Source organism: Equus caballus, chromosome 23 (genome assembly GCF_041296265.1).
Source record: "Equus caballus isolate H_3958 breed thoroughbred chromosome 23, TB-T2T, whole genome shotgun sequence".
Classification (NCBI taxonomy): domain Eukaryota; kingdom Metazoa; phylum Chordata; class Mammalia; order Perissodactyla; family Equidae; genus Equus; species Equus caballus.
In genome coordinates this window covers 64979685-64996469 of record NC_091706.1, presented here as the reverse complement: position 1 = coordinate 64996469, position 16785 = coordinate 64979685, and the positions used below count along the sequence as shown (strand labels likewise).

The window sequence follows — 16785 nt, the reverse complement described above, 5'->3', positions numbered from 1 at the left end:
CATTTTTTCTTGACTTGCCGTGGTGTTTTTGTTACTTAATGTCGTTGCAAGTAAAGAAAAGTGAAAATTTTAAATTATTAGCATGTCTTAGCATTCACCTTTATATTGTGCAATGCCAGTTTTAAATGCAAATTCGAGTGCATTTAACTCGCACGAGGAACCATTGAAATTACGTAGTTTGTATTTTGTAGCTTGTACACACATGAGTATTTCATTTTTACCAGAACAGGGGAAATGCTGCACAAAACCCATCCCATCATCTTTAGTTCACGTCTTGACACCGTGGCTTAGTGAGGAGAAGGGCAGGACTGAAGGATAGGCGCTATGGGCCCCCTCTTCCCTTCCATCCTGCGTCATCACTTTCAGACAAGTGGCTGTCTGACCAGGGACGTTCAATGGGGAGAAAGAATAGGACAAGTGCCTGGGCCATTCGTGTTTCTGAGAAGGTCACTGCCTTCTTTTGCATTTGAAGCGAGTTCAGCTTCAAGTGGCGCGTCTGGCTTCTCAGAGCTGTCAGTGCCCCACTTACTCAGCTGTAAAGGGGACGCGCTTACCTGTACTCGCTTGCAGTCTTGCCAAACTGCATGCATCTTTGGTCCACACTCTGTGTTTATGGGGCATTGTGAACACAAATGGGACAGCAAGAACCGGCAGACAGCAGCTCCACGTGGCTTCTTCTCTGCTAACACACACCCTCCATTGTCTCATAGGACTTCACTGACAAAACAAATCCCAAATCAAATTATTAACAATTCCAAGATGGTGTCCACAGAGCATGATGTCAGGTGGAAGCCCTTTTGAGTGTAGAGCCCGTGTGACGGTGAAGGCCACACAGCTGTGAGGCCGGCCCCGCACAGAACTGAGAAAGTCCTGATACGCGCTCTTCTGTTGGTTAGCTGAGTACCTTCTTCCCTGGATTCTGCCTGTTCCCTGGGACTCCTGGTAAATACATGACGAGACTTCTGGCCCTCCCCTTCATGTGCCCACTTCTCCCTCTGATCGTGATCTCTTTGTCCTTATGAACATTCTTCAAGAAACCCTTGATCTTTCAGTTCAATACTTCATCCTTCAATGTGTCTGTTCAATCATTTTTTAAATTTTGAAGTTTTATAGTTCTTTTTCTAACAGCCTCATCTTGTTTTGTGGATGGTTTATATTCTCTAATCTCCTGGACTATATTAATGATAATTACCTTGAAGACTTTCATCTTAGTCTGCATTGGCTCTTCCAGTTGTTGAGTTTGATTGCCACTTTCCCATAGCGTCCATTTTGCTCCAACTATCCGTTCATCTTGCTTGGCTATCTACTTTCCTTTCTGTTTGGGAATCCTCGGCCAGCATGGTTGTCTGGGCTCCGTTTTCTCATTTGTAAAATAAGGGCCTCAAGCAGATCAGCGGCTTTCCACTCTTTTTAGCTTTGGGAAATGTCAAATGAGAACTTATTTGTGAAAGCACAGTGTGTAAGTGGAGGGGGTACAGCAATCATCACGGCAGGTGACCTTGGAGGTCCCTCCTGCGACCCCACTCAAGACAGGCCTGGCCCTGGGGCTCCTGGGCCCTTCCACACAGCCTGACCCAGCAGCTAATGGACCAGGTCATCCAGATGGTCATTTCAGGCTCAATATTATGGGATTCCTTGTGGGGAGCACATAGATTGGAACTTCTGTGAAATGCCTCCCTGCATGTCCATTTTGGCATGGTTCTAGAGATGGAAGGGTCCCCTGGCAGACAGACTCCCAACGACTTGCTCAATACCACCCTCTGGATGGGAACAGAACTCCCATCAGTGGCTTCCAGATAAAGTCTCGACAAAGAAAGCCACACAGAACAGTGGTGACGTCAGTTCTGTAAAACTCACAATTACATTCTTTTCTTTAAGTGGACCTCCTGATTTCAAAGGGATCATTTCCAAAAAAGACTGGGCCGGGCTCCAGTCTTGGCCTCTGTGGATAATATCAAAGTAGATGCTATAAATTAGTAAATTCATGGCAGTCTATCATAAACGAGACAAAACGGCCTTTGCTGCGAGACCCCACGGCTGCTCTTCCTCAGCCCGTGCGGAGCAGACGCCAGGTGGGACGGGGCTCCGTGGACCTGCTGTCTAGTTTCTGATCTAGAAACAAGTCAAAGCACCAGTGTGGAAATACCTGCTGTTCTTAAAATAGGTCTATGTGGCTCAGTGTTTTTTGTTTTTCCTTAAGGGCACTTGAGATTCAACACAAAAATGAGGAAGTGAAAGCTTTGAATTGGTTTGTCCTCTTTTATCATCTTGGGGAGGATGGTTCTTTTTTGTAAGTGTTTCTGGGAGGAAAATTGAATTTATTTCTCTTAAGAGGTCAGTTTTACATGAATCAAACTAGTAACAACAACAATATTAATAATAATAATAATAAATCCTGTTCAGAACCTCGAGAAAGTCTGCAGCTGGAGACTGGTCTTCCCTCGGCTCTGGAGGTGTCCGGCTCATCGGCCTCCCCAGGGTCTCTCCTCCTTGCACCCTGGGACGAAGGGCTGCCCCTCACGCCTCTGCTTCATCTTGAACTCTGATCTCCTTGTCCTTTAGCACACGTTCTGGAAGAACCCTGGAACCTCTCCTTCAAATGCTGAAAGGTTCTTGGGGGTTCCCATCGTTCTGGATAATCCCGAGAGTTGGTGTTGAAAACATCCACACGACATATTTTTGTTTTCCCTTTTGTCAGCGACCTCAAAGCCACATTCCCAGTCAGGATCCCACCACAGCCTGCACGGGCTGTCCCCTCTTGTCCCAAAGCTTGTCACTTACAGCCCAGGGAGAAGAAATAGAGACCAGAGCACTGAGCAGAGAGAAGTGCCCCTGGGTGGGGTCTGAAGAAGGGCCTCTCCTTCCCAAAGGCCCGTGTGGATCTTCCCGTCTGTTCACCCACAACAGAGCTGGCCCGCGCTCTTGTTTATTTTCAAATCTAGGACACAAACACGATGTACACATTTCCTCAGTGCATGGATTGTTGAAGTCTCACGCACTGCTCATCCCACGTTTCCAGCCTCAGCGGCACCCAGTCAGCGGCACCCAGAAGGTCACCACCTGGTCACAGCTGGGCCCCGGGTCATCACTATCCCAACTTCCAATAGTGTAGCTTGATCTCCATTCTGTCCTTCGTACACATGGAATCGTACAGTTTGTACTTTTCTGTCCCACTTCTCTGGCTCCAACTGCATTTGCAAGATTCTCATCTGTGTTATCTCGTGCACTTGTGGATCACCGTGTCCTTGTCACACCAGCGTCCACCCCATGGCAGGAATGCACCTCGGCGTATTTGTTCATTCCTCTGCTGATGGGCACTTGTGTGTGGGGATGGGGGCCAGAGTTTTCAAGGATATGCTCAGGTTGAAATGGCTGCTATTGTCTAAAGAATTTAAGAAACAACCCAAACCTTGCCCCACTCAATGAGTGCATGAGGGGTGAATAAAAGCCTCTTCTGGATCCCCTGGTTGCTGCCCGTTCCCTTTCTCTGGGGTGGGAAGTGTTGACTGAGCTTATGAAGACCTGGAAACAGAGGCAGCTGGAGATCCTTGGAAGCTGCTCACGATCCCAACACTCAATCTGCCAAGAGATCTCACCAGAAAAGGAAGGACGAGCGGGCAGGAGCGGGGAGCAAGGAGGAGCGATGACCCCATTCACAGGGAACATTTTTCAGAAAAACCTACATGCTTGACTCCACAGATGGGTCTCCAATCTAGAGGGTCGGAAAAGCACGTTGGGCCACTCTGACTTGTCCTGCCAGCAAGAAAATGGGAGTAGGTCGCTGGTGCTCTCCTCCAGACAGTTCCCTTGGACTCAAGGAGGCTGGAGTCAACCAGGGATGGATGCCAGAAACCTCAGAAGACGCCACGCCATTCAAGGAAGTCCAGGGACGGGCTGCACAGAAACTTCTGGCTAGAAATCAAATTTCCCCACCCAGATGAAGCCCTAAAAGGAAGTAAATCACAGAGGCCTTTGACACTGGAGAATTCAAAAGTCTGGATGTTCGTATTCTTTGGCTGGTGCTGATATAACCTGATGTTACTGTTTCTGTTGAGTGCATGTTAACTCCATGGTATTATCTGCTATTTGCAGGCTCCCAGGCATTTGTTCCCCCAAGAAAGCACTAATTTGTAAATTCATTCAATGAACACAAAAGTAAACGAATCTGCTTAATGATAGAGGAGTTTATGATTCCTGGATTCACCTGGATTCCAGCTAGAAATCTGGTTGCGTTTTGAGATGCAGTTCACTCCCCCACCCCACCCTGAGACAGCTGCCTTATAGTCTCAGGTCCACTGTCAGGTCCCGCCTGTTCCAGGGCCCAGGCATGTGCCCATTCTCACGCAGGAGGCCGGCTCTCCTCTTGGAGCTGTTTGGTGGCATGGCTCACCCTGGGGCCAACAGCAGCATCCCGCGTCTCCCGTGGTATGGCGCTCTCCTGAGTCCTGACCCTGCTGGGCAGCCTTGCCCCCAGGCAGGCCTCACCCTGGGGTGGGGGCTCCAGGGCTTGCAGGCTACTGGATGTCCTCCGGCCAGTGCCTGCCTCGGCTGAACCTCCTCTTGTTGTCCACGACCTCCCGTGTGCCTGTGGCTGCAGCCCTGTCTCTGTTCTCTATTGACTCCAAGGGGGAGGATCGAATGAGCAACAGAGGGTAGAACGTTTTCTGATTTTTCAAAAAAGTGTTTTGATTATTTTTTTCTGATTTCCAAGCCAATACAGACATGGAAGGAGAGGTGGTGGTGCTACAGAAGGTTGGAGAGGCTCCCTCCTCCTAACCCTGATGAGCTGAAGACCCCCAGCACCGACTGAAACAGCAGGTGGGCTCGCAGCTACCGGAGGACGGAGCATGGGGCAGAACCACCCAGCAGGTGAGAGGAATCCAAGAACAACATTCAAGTCTCAATGCCTTGAATCCTCCAACGCATTACTGGGGAGGAAGGGACAGAAACCCCTTCTCTGACGTGATGTCCACGCAGGGACCCATCAGGATGGGAAGACCCGCCCAAGGCACACAAGACTGTTTCTCCTGACTATGGAGGCAAGTCGATCGCTCAGACGTAACTGCTTCTGTGCACAAGATTTGAGCTTGATAAAGAGACAAAATAAATGAGGGGAAAGCGGGAGGCAGGGGGCCAAGCGCACGTTTGCAAGCCCCTGCCCTTCCCACGCGGCACAGGCTGCCCGCCCCAGCTCCCTGCTCCCACAGGGAGAGAACTTTCCAGCATTCACCGTGGGCTTCTCTTCCCCGTGTCTTCAGGGTTCCTCCCGCGCCCGGCAGACATGCTCTCGAGGAGGACGGTTGTTACAGAAATGAGGACCAGCTGGCCAAGCAGTGGACAGAACCTGCACCCACGCCTCCAGAGCCAGAGGAGCTGGTGCTGAGCAAGCGGAGGAGAGCTTGTTGTCTGAGAGCCAGACGCTCACCTTCCGTGCCAAGCTCACAGAGCCGCATGAAGGAAAGATTTGTAGCCATTCTCTATTTTCAGCGCAAGTTTAAACTCAACTTGTTCAAACCTGGGGTATGTAACTCGGTTTATAACACGTCGAGGCAGAGCAGCAGATGGACAGCACAGTCGGGACGTCTGCTGTTAACACAAGTGCAGGTGCTGATAAGCCAAACCGGAGTTGACAGAAGAAACCAGACGCTGGCGAACTGGTGGAGTGGACTAAGGGGCAGGCCCTGGCCTGGCCTCTGCGAGGGGCTCCTGGGCACAGAACCGACGGCCTAGCAAGGGGTCTGTTTCCTCTGCCGCAGCCGGAAGTTGGATGCCCCGGGGATGGTGCTGGGCCGCCTCTGCCTCTAGACCGCCCACCTTAGCTAAAATTCCGAGACCAGGAAGCCACCAGCCCCAGCCACGTGCTTCAGGAGTAGCTTGTCTCAGCTGGGGGTCGGAAGAGGGCCCAGGCTCCCGCTAGCTGCTACCCGGGAAATGGGTGCCCCAAGGCCTGCTCTTGACACTCGTGCAGCCCCTGCCTGGATGTCGGGACCTCTGCTGAAGCTGCAGCAGAAAATCAGAAGCCTCCCCACCTGCTGGGGTGCCCCAGTGGGAAGAGCAGACAGAGCAGAGCAGGGCCCACTTCTCCCTGCCCTGAAATCATGAGCATCTACACCTAATGGGATGGAGATAAGATCACACCCAGAATACAGCTGCAGGGGAGTTTGGGCAAAGTCGTCTTAGCTTCCCAGCCTCTGCTGCCCCGGGGGGCATGGACAGCTCACTGGGCTCTGTCTACCAAATCCAGCACTAACCAGGGCACAGACTCGGGGACTTCCAAACCAGGCCACGGGGCAGACGTGCTCCTGTCTCTCACCTCTGGCTGCAGGATCACCCTCCTCTCTCCACCGGCACAGGACTCTGCGAAGGAGGGTGACGGGGTCAGGGGGAATCATCAGCCCCAGAAACGTCTTTGATCCTGGACAACCCCAGAGGCCGCATCAGAGACGCATTGCTGTGCGCCCCCGAGCGGATCAGGGGCTGGACTTGAGTCTCGCCCACCGCAGGCCAATCAGCAGCAGCCCGTGGGGCTCCTTTAACAGGTCAGGGAGCCGAGTCTATGCGAGAGGCAGTTCTGGGACAGATGAGCAACGTCAAGCAATTAAATAAAAGATCTGAAACAGTTCAGAGGAAATGATTCAGCAGCAGAGTGAAGCGGGGAGGCCTTGTGGATCCTCCTCAAAATGTTTTTGAGGAAAGTCAGGTGTTTCAGAGAACATGACAGCAACGGCAGCAGGAGGCTGCTGAGGTGGCAGTGTGCCCCGCGGCTGACCTTGCTCTGGGAGATCTGACCCAGCCAGGCCGCGGTTCTGGCTCTCTGAGCACCGGCCCTGCAGCGAGCCGGCCGTGCCGCTGCCATTGTGCGGTGGATGGGCTCGGTGGGCACAGGTGGACGGTGCAGTCCCTGCATCCCCACATGTGCAGAACTGCCTAGACAGCAGTGTCATTACCCATGTTCCAACGAGCCGATTTTAACGGTACTCACTGGCGTATTCTCTGTTCTAATCAGCAGCATTTGGGACCCCAGGATGCTTGATGTTTGCTCAATACACGAAGCTACAGACATGACTGTGCGTGAACATCTGACATCACTATTAAGCTCTTAGGGTACAGAGAAGAACGTCGCAGAGCACTGCGGAGGGGCTGGAACCCGGGCCCGTGGTGCATTGGCAGGGCGGGAGGTGCTCACGGTGGGCGGGAGGCCATGGCCTCTGCCTGGGGCCAGTGAAGCAGGGCAGCGTGTGACGCTCAGCAGCTGTGTTGGCTGTGCCCTCCTCTCAGCATCCTCTCGTGCTGCACACACACTGTCAGCACCACCCAGCATGCAACTCGGCTCCTCACGCCTCCTGTGCCTTTCACAGCATGGCCTCTGCAACAACCAAGGCCTTGTGACAGAGAGAAGGAGCCTGGGATGTGCTCCCTGTCCTGGAGGTGCCGTCAGTCTAATGGGGGAGACAAACTTCACAGGACAAAGTAAGAACAGGCTCCAGGCTGAATGCAGAGGCTTCACAGAGATGGTTGCGTTTTGTACAGAACTTGGAAGTTGAGAGAAATGGCCAGAAAGCGCAGGGAAGGAGGTTCCTGCCCCCGGGAGCTGCATCAGGGGGATGCACAGGACGATGCTGCTGTGAGCAGCGGTCCCCAGTCTCAGCGCGCACACCACCAGAGGTTCAACATCCGCTCTCCCTGCCCACAGAGGACTGGCAGGGGCCTCGCCTCGTGCACACATTCCAGGACCCACGTCAGTGCTGGAGGGGAGCGGTTCTGGAGGGCTCCAGGTGGCAGTTAAACCATCTTCTTGAACTGACCCAGGTCATCTCTGCCCACAGCCTATCAGCCAGCTATCCACACAGCCCCACCCGGCCACAGGGCCAGGCAGGGGAGCCCTAGTGACCCTGGAAGACAGAACCGTGGGAATATTTGGGGTCCAGCACTGATTGCCACCTGGGCCAACTCTGGAGCCAACACGGGCATTTGGGGAAGAGGTGACAGGCCAGAGGGCCAGGTCAGTGCAATACGGAGGTCGGGGGAGGTAAGTGGTGTCACAACAGAGTTCCAAAAATCAGCCCCTGGTTTGTGCAGAGGCGGAATATCAGAGAGTGCTCTTAGGCTCCGTCCCTGTGGGGAGCGAGGCAGGAGGACTGGGACCCCGCAAAGGGAGAATTTGAACCTCGAAGGCAGCCCCAAGGAAGGGCACCGCTGGGGGTCCTTCAGGCCTGCCGTTATGCAGGCAAAGGGGCGGGGCCTCTGTGCTCGCCTGAGCCCATCGGATGGGGTGGCCCCAGGATGACATGGCTGACTCTGAGCTCCTCCTGGCTGAGGCGGTTCCTGGGGAGGGCTCAGCTGGAGGCCTGAGCTCTGTGTGTGCGTGTGTGTGTGTGTGTGTGTAGGACAGGAGGAGTCCGTGTGAAGCCCACAATGTCCAACACGGGAGGAAACAGGCCAGGCTGGAAGTCACTGTGCAGTCGTACTCATGTAGCTCTGGAACCAAATTCCAGAAGTGCAGTGGGCATTACCTCTGCTATGAGCACTGACCAGGTTCTGAGCTTTCAAATAAAGACATATGGCGTATGTGTTTAATAACACAGAGGCATAATTGCAGCAGAAAAAGTAGCAATATGTGGAATGCATCACATATATTTCAGGTTTAGGACAACTGTACACAGAAAAACCCAAAAAGGGCCTGGATTTCTGTCCGTTATGGTCCAGTGGAGCTGACCCGGCAGATTTACACCAGAGCCGACCATTGTTAACGCTCATCTCCTCTGTAAGACAAAACTATTGTCAGTAATAATCTGAAAAGAAATAACTATTGTTCATATGTGACCCAAAATCTGACCTTACCAAACAAAAATATTGTCCCTCACAGTCCTAACTTGTGTCACTGTTTGAAATTTTCAACACTGATGCAAGTGCCAGCTGGTCACATTGAGGGCCTTGTTGTGTTTCTCCATCTTTTCCGTCGCTGGGCAGTCCTGGTGCCTGTCAGACCTGCTGTCTTGAGGCAGGAACACACAGCACCTGGGGCTGCGAGCCGGAACCATCAGCGCTCTCACGGCAAGCATGTGAAGCCGAGTCCCAGACAGCCAACAGCCAGGGCTCATCCAAGGGCGGGTGAGGACCACGTGCTAACCTGCCGCCCACGTGGATGTCAGCGAAGCTCCTTGAATGGCAGCAGCTGTTTGGGACCTGCCCCAACAGAGATTTAGGGGAAAGAGTATGCCATCACTGGCCTTGTTTAGAATTCCTAGTGCACGGTGACAATAAATAGCAGACTCATCTATAGTCACTTTTATTATTGTTTTTAAATTCTCTGCAGTCAATGACCCCCCCACATGGTCTGCAGCAGGGCAGACCCCCCCAACCCTGTCCTTGGCATAAAACTTCCTTCCCTGTGTCTAGGAGTGTGTGTGTGAGTATGAGTGTGGGTGTGAGTGTGCGTGAGGGTGTGTGTGTGTTCAAGGAACAAAGGCTATGCACATGGGGTCAGGAGGAGGAGGTGTTGCTGGAAACGCGCATGCAGTGAGCAGCCCTTCGGCCTCTCTGAGCCTGCTTCCTCTTCTACCAAGTGGGGACATAACTGCAGCTGGGAGCTGGGAGGTGGAGGACGAAATGAAGGCCTCAGTGCATCGCACGGTGGGCACGCAGTGAGAGCGAGCCCTGTGGTGACAAGACCAAGAGCGTCTCTGTGCGCCCTGCTGGGAACACAACCCAGAAGCACGGACGCCACTAATGGGGAACCCACCTACAGTGTCCCATCCAGACCTGCTCTGCACCTGAGACGCATGGTTGTTGTGGGGCCCTACCTTGACGGGCCTCTCTAGGAGGTTCACACGAGGGCAGCGAGCTTTCTCTGATCTTGCAAGGCTGAGAAGGAAACAGGTGCCCGCACGGTTTGGTCATGATGTCGGTCAGGGATCAGGTTGTTACATTTCTATGGGATCATCTGCATCCGGATGAGGAAACTAACTCTATTATAAGGTAATGCATTTCCAGAAGGCAACAATAGTAGTAACTGCTGACACGCATTGGACGTTTTCTGTGTGCCTCTGAAGTCCCCACCATGCTCCTCGCTCAGGCGCCCCTGCAGCAGACGCTGAGACAGGACTGGGGGCGGACAGTTCATCTGGGAGGTGGTCTGAGAGGCCTGCCTGAGGGAGAGGAAGTGAGACAGGGGGACAGACAGGGAACGATCCAGGGTGCACTAGTGAACAAGCACTGCCTGCCAGTTGGTCTCAGTCCCCTGGGAGGTCCTCCAAGTTACGGCCTGGACCGTGCCTCCCTGTCATCTACCATGGGATGGGGACCCGGGGATTATCTTCTCCCTCCTTCGCTTGTTGGCTGAGGTTGCCTTTGGGGAGTTAAACAGCATGCACTCCTGGTTGTCCTGCTCAGGCCCTGAGCAAGCGCCTGGACACCAGGGAAGACCCTCCAGCACAAGGCAGAGCAGGCTCCAAGTGGGGCATTGTTGGGACAAGGGGGCACTGTCTGCCCTGGCTGTAGGTTATCTCAGAGGTGGACTGTGGTAGATTAAACTTGGCCACAAATTCTTTGCTCCTTCTCCATTGATGGGTAGAATCTGGGTACCCACCTTCCTGAATTCCGTAACCATAGGCTGTGATGGAAGGGATGTTCTGGGACTTCAGAGGCTATGTCTTAAGGAGGCTTGCAATGTCCACCCATTAGCCATTCGACTAACCTAAGTCCGCCATGCTGCGAGGAAGCCCAAGCTCCCCACAGAGAAAGGTGGTGATGAGAGAGAGAGAGAGAGAGAGAGAGAGAGGCCGGCTCAGTTTACCTTCTCCCAGTGGAGACCCTGACATCATGGAGCAGAGATGGGCCATTCCAGCTGTAGCCTGTCTCCATTTCTCACCCACAGAACCAAGGGACAGAGTCATAACAGACTGCTGTTTTAGCCACTACAATTTGAGGTCACTGTTTGTGCTGGTGGATAACTAGACACAGTCTGAAGGCACGTGAGGGAAGACGTGTTTGCTGTGGCTCAGGAGCTGGAAGGACTGTCACAGGCCCTCAGGCCCACTCCCCCTAGTTAGAGCGCAGGAGATTGGTCTGAAATGGTCTGGGCTCTTTCGCGCCCAGTGGCGGCTTCCAGGGCCCTGGCAGGAGGGTGATGCCAGGACTGTACACCCCGAGTTGCTTAGCCTCCCGTCTCAAGCAGGGTGGGTAAAAGGATCTGGGCTTGAGAGTGGGGAGGACCGGAGGATAACTGGAACTCCCAGACGGGATGAGAGAGACTGCGGCACATCCCCCACCCCGAGGGGGGAGGAGATGGGCAGCAGCCATGGGACTTGTGTCATCCAGCACTTCCCTGTGTCTAGTCCAGACCTGCAGCGTCTGCCTCCCCTAGGAGCTGGCTCTGACCTCCCTCGAGACCTGCTGACTCAGGGCTGTGGGGGGCGGGGGGCTGTCACAAGCCCCCGAGTGATCCCGATGCTTACCAATGTTTGCAAAGCCCGGTGTAGAAGAGGCATGGAGGAGAAGGTGGCTCTGCAGACAGCTGGGGCCTGACCAGAGACCCCTCACAGACAGGCCACAGGGGGCCCCAGGGCCCTGAGATGGGGCTGCAGCCTTTGCCTCTGAGTAAATAACTTCCCCCACACGCTGGACTCTATGCGCATCCCGGGAAATGGGGCTGGATGGACAGATGTGTCTAGCTCAGGGGTTCATCCTCCTGGAGTCAGGGGCATCCTTGGGGTGGATGGAGCAGGGCAAGCGGCCAGGGGCACTTCTGTGGGCTGAGCATTCTCACTCACAGGGTCTCTGAGGGGCACCTCGGGGAGGCATTGAGAGCAGGAGCTGCCCAGGGACCTTGCAGCCTCACCGCCCAGTCACAGGTGGGAAGGGCCATGCGTCCCTGGGTCATCTCCGTGCCTTGGCAACTGGCTCCAGGCAGAGGAGAACAGGTGAAGGCTCTGTTCAAGGCGGACACGGCCTCGGTGCCCTCCTCCCACCCACCGCCCCCGAATCTCAGAGGAGGCACAGGCAGCAAGCGCCCTCCATCGTACGGAGAGGCAGACAGTCTGGGTCACCTCTGACTTGTGGGTCCTTGGCGCTAGCTCCGTTTCCTTGGCTCCATGTAGGACGTGTTGTCCTGGGTTCCCTCTAGGGTACCCTGCACAGCTAACATTTCCAGCCAGCCAGGGAGGACTGCATAAATGCAATGTGTTCCACTTGGCTTGTTTCAAAGTCCCGGAGGCCTCACGCCCAGCCTGGTGCATTAGCACAGACCCTGCAAAGAGGGGCACATCGATGACATTTACATGGATGCTGCCACCTCCATCACCTTGTTTTATAGCTTCTTAATATGTTAATATTCTAGTTGAATTACATAGAAAGGACATTAACCACTTCTCCTCCTGACTCTCCCCCCTCCAGGACTAGAAAACAACAGAAAATTCTGAATAATTGCATGAGTGATATTAGCTGCACCTGGACAGAACCCCAAGAACCCTGAGTGCAGGAGGGTTGAGATTTCCCCCAAATCTTTCCTCCGAGCAAACGTGGAGGTGGGTGGACTCCTGAGGGAAAGCGGAGTGGGCTTCACCCTGTGTTCCTTCCATTGTGTGTGGTGTGGAGGCCCCACATCTGCCAGTTCAGGTCAAGCTGACCCTGGAGAAGTGAAAGTGAAGCTTACGATCAGCCAGAATTACATTCCAGCTTATGAGTGATTTATCATCCAGGCGAATCCATTGTTGCCAGTTTAGGTGCCAAAGGGCAAAACTCACTCAATGACACACATCTCCCAGAACTCGCTTTTGTTTTGTCTTCTAACAATGGGTACTATAAAGGTTTTTTTATAGTAACTTTAACCACAAAGTTTTCTATAGTTAAAGTTTTTAACTATAAAGTCCCAAAGAGAAGAAAGTCCACTACGTCCCCCTGATTAAGACCCTCCTCACCATGACCACCGTGCTGGGGTGTTGCCGGGTCCCCGGGATGGAATCTCCCAGCGCTGCTCAAGCTGATGCCCCAGCAGCACCAGCAGCATCAGCACCACGAGCAGCACCAGCAGCACCAGCAGCACCAGCACCACAAGCACCACCAGCAGCACCAGCAGCACCAGCAGCACCAGCAGCACCAGCACCAGCAGCACCAGCAGCATCAGCACCACGAGCAGCACCAGCAGCACCAGCAGCACCAGCAGCACCAGCACCACAAGCACCACCAGCAGCACAAGCAGCACCAGCAGCACCAGCAGCACCAGCACCAGCAGCACCAGCAGCACCAGCAGCGCCAGCACCACCAGCAGCACCAGCACCGCCAGCACCACCAGCACCTCCAGCAGCAGTATCTAAGAACTCACTAGAAATGGCCCCTCCTGGACCTACCGAAGCAGAACCTCTGGGGGTGGGCCCTGGCATCTGTGCCTTATCGAGTTTTCTGGTGATTCGTATGACTGTTAAGATTTGACAAGCACTGACCTACAGGGGTGCCCCACCTCTGCCCAGGAGCACTCCCATCTCCAGATCCTACAGGAGGCCTCCCAGTACTTCCTACCCCCAGGGCAAACCAATGACAAGACCCATCAGATACCAGATCAAAAGGGGCAATAGACTTACCATGCGTAAATAATATACCCTGCAAGTTATTCTCTGTGGTTATCAAAACCGTGCTGGGCTGCATCAAGCAGAGTGTTATGGGCTGAACTGTGTCCCCCCAGAACTCAGAAGTTGAAGTCTTAACTCCCAGTACTGCAGAATGTGACTGCATTTGGAGACAAGGCCTTTAAAGAGGTAATTAAATTAAAATGAAGTCATTAGGGTGGGCCCTAATCCAATAGGACTGTCTCCTTATAAGGAGAGACTAGGACGCAGACACATGCGTGTGAAGACACAGGGAGAAGACGGCCATCTGTAAGCCAAGGAGAGAGGCCTGGAACACATCGTTTCCTCATAGCCCTCAGAACGAACAGCCCTGCCCTCACCTTGGTCTCGGAACACCAGCCTGCAGAGTTGCGAGAGAATGTGTTGCTGTTGGTAGAGCCACCCACTCTGTGGTGCTTTGTCACGCGGCCTAGCAAACCACTACATAGCACAAACATCTACTCGCCTCGAAACAATGAACTCTGATGTACAAAATGTTCCCGAGAGACAGCTTCTGAGATAGATAATGTTTAAAGAAAAGAAGGAGTGCCTTACTGATCACTTCATAAGATGAGGACCCCTTCCCACTGTTACAAGACCACAGACCCCAGCAGCACAGAACTGCTCTCTACCCAACCCACGAGCCACATGAATCACTCAGTGACAACTTTCACACAATTGCACCTGTTTCCGACAATGAACGCAACTATATAATTAAATAAATTAAGAAGGCAAGGCCACTGGATCAGATAGCTTATCCTTAGATCCATGAATATATTTGGCAGGAACATTAAGTCTTGATAAAGATGGTTCCAGAGTGTTTAATCTGAGTTGTTGTCAGAAGCCGTGTCTGGAACAACCACTTCACTGTGAAGCCCAAAGCCCCAGTGAGACCTTGTCTGTCCCTGTGGCTGTTGGGATGAGAGCTCTAGGGACCGGGGGAAGGGGGTGGCAGAGAGCAACTGACTTCCATTTAAACTCAGTTGTCCGCCCAAGACTTCCATTTCATTGAAATTGGCCCATTCTGGCATTGTCGACTAGGGAAGGAGAATGCATTTCCCCCATGTCCCCCACACAGGCCAACCTGAGTGTCCGGAAAACAGCCTCCCACAGGGGGAACCTATGAATGACCCTGCTATCAAGAAACACATCCAATGACCACCTGATACGGGAGGCATCGACTCATTGTGGTACTTTAACTGCCCACCCATCTGTAGAACACAGAAGACCAGGAGCATCAATGATTCCCAGCTTCTGACACATAACGCTGATTTTCAGAAAAAAGAAAATTATTTAAGCCAAATTGCATAACTAATATCTAATCTGTAAACATATTTGAAACTTGGCAAAAATCAGAGCTAGCTGGCCTTGAACCTGCAGCCCTGTGCATCTGTGCACAGGTGGGAGTCCTGAGCATATTCTCAGATGGCTGCCCATAGGCCACGAGATGTCATCATATGGACCTGTCCAGAGGTCCACAATTTGGGCCCTGCACAGAGAATACAATAAATCGATTGTGTGGGCTGACGAATTACGTACTGAAGGAGAAGTTCACTCTAGGGTGGGCATTAACCTGCAGATGACGGCTGCCCCAGTGGAGAGGCAGTCAGACGCCGGTTCGGCAGGCCTGCTTGCCTCTGTGCTGGAGGTGGTGCAGCCCTGAGCAAAGTGCGCTCCAGTGCGGACCTCCTCAAAAGGGGTCAGGCAAGGCCAAGAAAAAAGCCCACTGACTCAATCTCCACATAAACAAGATGCAAAATTTCTTGAAAGGTCTGCAGGAATCAAAGCACCTGTTTTGACAACTGTGCCCCAGGGCGCTCTGCCTAGCAGACAGGAGTTGGCTAAGCCGAGGAAAGAGGAGGACACTCACCGAGAACTGGACCCAATTCTCACGTCACACCACAAGGCGGGAGCTGGAGCTCATTTTACAGATGAGGAACCCGAGACCTGGATTACATGCCTCTGCCAAGTGGGAGGAGCCAGCACTGGACATGGGTGGTCTGACTCAAATCCAGCCCTGTGGGCGACATGGGGACTAATCCCTGCCACAAAAAAATATCCCCCGTGCACTAGCCACCAGCGGTCAGCAATAGCTTTTGTTTTTAGGGGAATCAGAGGACACTCTGGTAGCCAATTTCCAAGATCCTCTCTTCCTGGCATCCACCCCTCCCACACTGAGTCAAGGCTGGCCATTATGACTAGTAGAATGTGGCATGAGCACGGTGTGACCTCCAAGACTAGGTCATAAAAAGCAGTGCAGCCTCCTCCTGGGTCTCTTGAATCGCTCCCCCTGGGGGAGGCCAGCTGCCATGTCTTGAGGACACTCAGGCAGCCCTGCGGAGAAGCCCACGGGGAGAGGAACTGAGGCCCCAGCCGATGCCAGCACCAACTTTCCAGCCACATCAGAAGTGGGTCCTCCAGCCCCAGTCGACCTTCAGATGAGTGCAGCCCCAGCCAACGTCTGGTTGCAATGTCACGAGAGACCCCGAGCCAGACCCATCCGGCCACACTGCTCCCGGATTCCTGACCCACAGAAACTGGGAGGGATAAAAAGGACTATCATCGCTTTCAGTGGTGGGGTGACTTTTTGCACAGGAATAGATCATTAGTACACATCGAAATCTCTTTATTTCCAAATAAATAGTCCAGTGCTGTCAGGCCTGGGCACCACCCCTGGCAGTAAGATGGAGTGGTGAGTAACCCCCCGGCTGCTCCACCCATCCCTCACCCAGCCACGGGGCCCCAGGAGCTCGGCAGCTCCCAGCTTCCAGTGTGACCACCTTATGGGTTTGTGTCCACGCTTAGGAACTACAAAAGTGCTCCATATTCTGATGGCCCCATGCACACGCCTTGAGAAGAAGTGCCATCCTTGATTCCTGCTGAAACTACCTCCCTCATATCCCAAATTGGCCTGTTCTTCTCCGCCTCAAAGTAAGTCACCCACGTACCTCTCGTGGACAGCCTCGAAAGACTCCCGTACGGTCCCCAGGCTTTGTCCCTTGTCCTGCTATAGGCAAGTCTCCACACAGCAACTCGAGGGCCCTAACATAAATCCTATGCCAGCCCTCCCTCACTTCCGGTGCCCACGGCTCCGTCACACTGGAGAATGAAGTCCAGCCGCTGACCCAGCCCGGCCCCGCTGCCCCCACCTCAGGCCCTGTCATCCGCCTTCGGCCTCTCTGGC

The 16785-nt window shown here is 53.4% G+C and overlaps 1 long non-coding RNA gene across 1 annotated transcript; it reads right to left on the bottom strand.

Annotated features, from left to right (window-relative positions):
• Window positions 1-8618: 8618 nt before the first annotated feature.
• LOC111770217 (uncharacterized) lies at window positions 8619-9186 on the bottom strand. Its single transcript, XR_002803332.2, has 2 exons — window positions 8842-9186; window positions 8619-8762 (listed from the first exon to the last, which is right to left on the bottom strand). It is a non-coding gene; the product is annotated as an uncharacterized lncRNA (long non-coding RNA).
• Between the last annotated feature and the right edge of the window lie 7599 nt (window positions 9187-16785).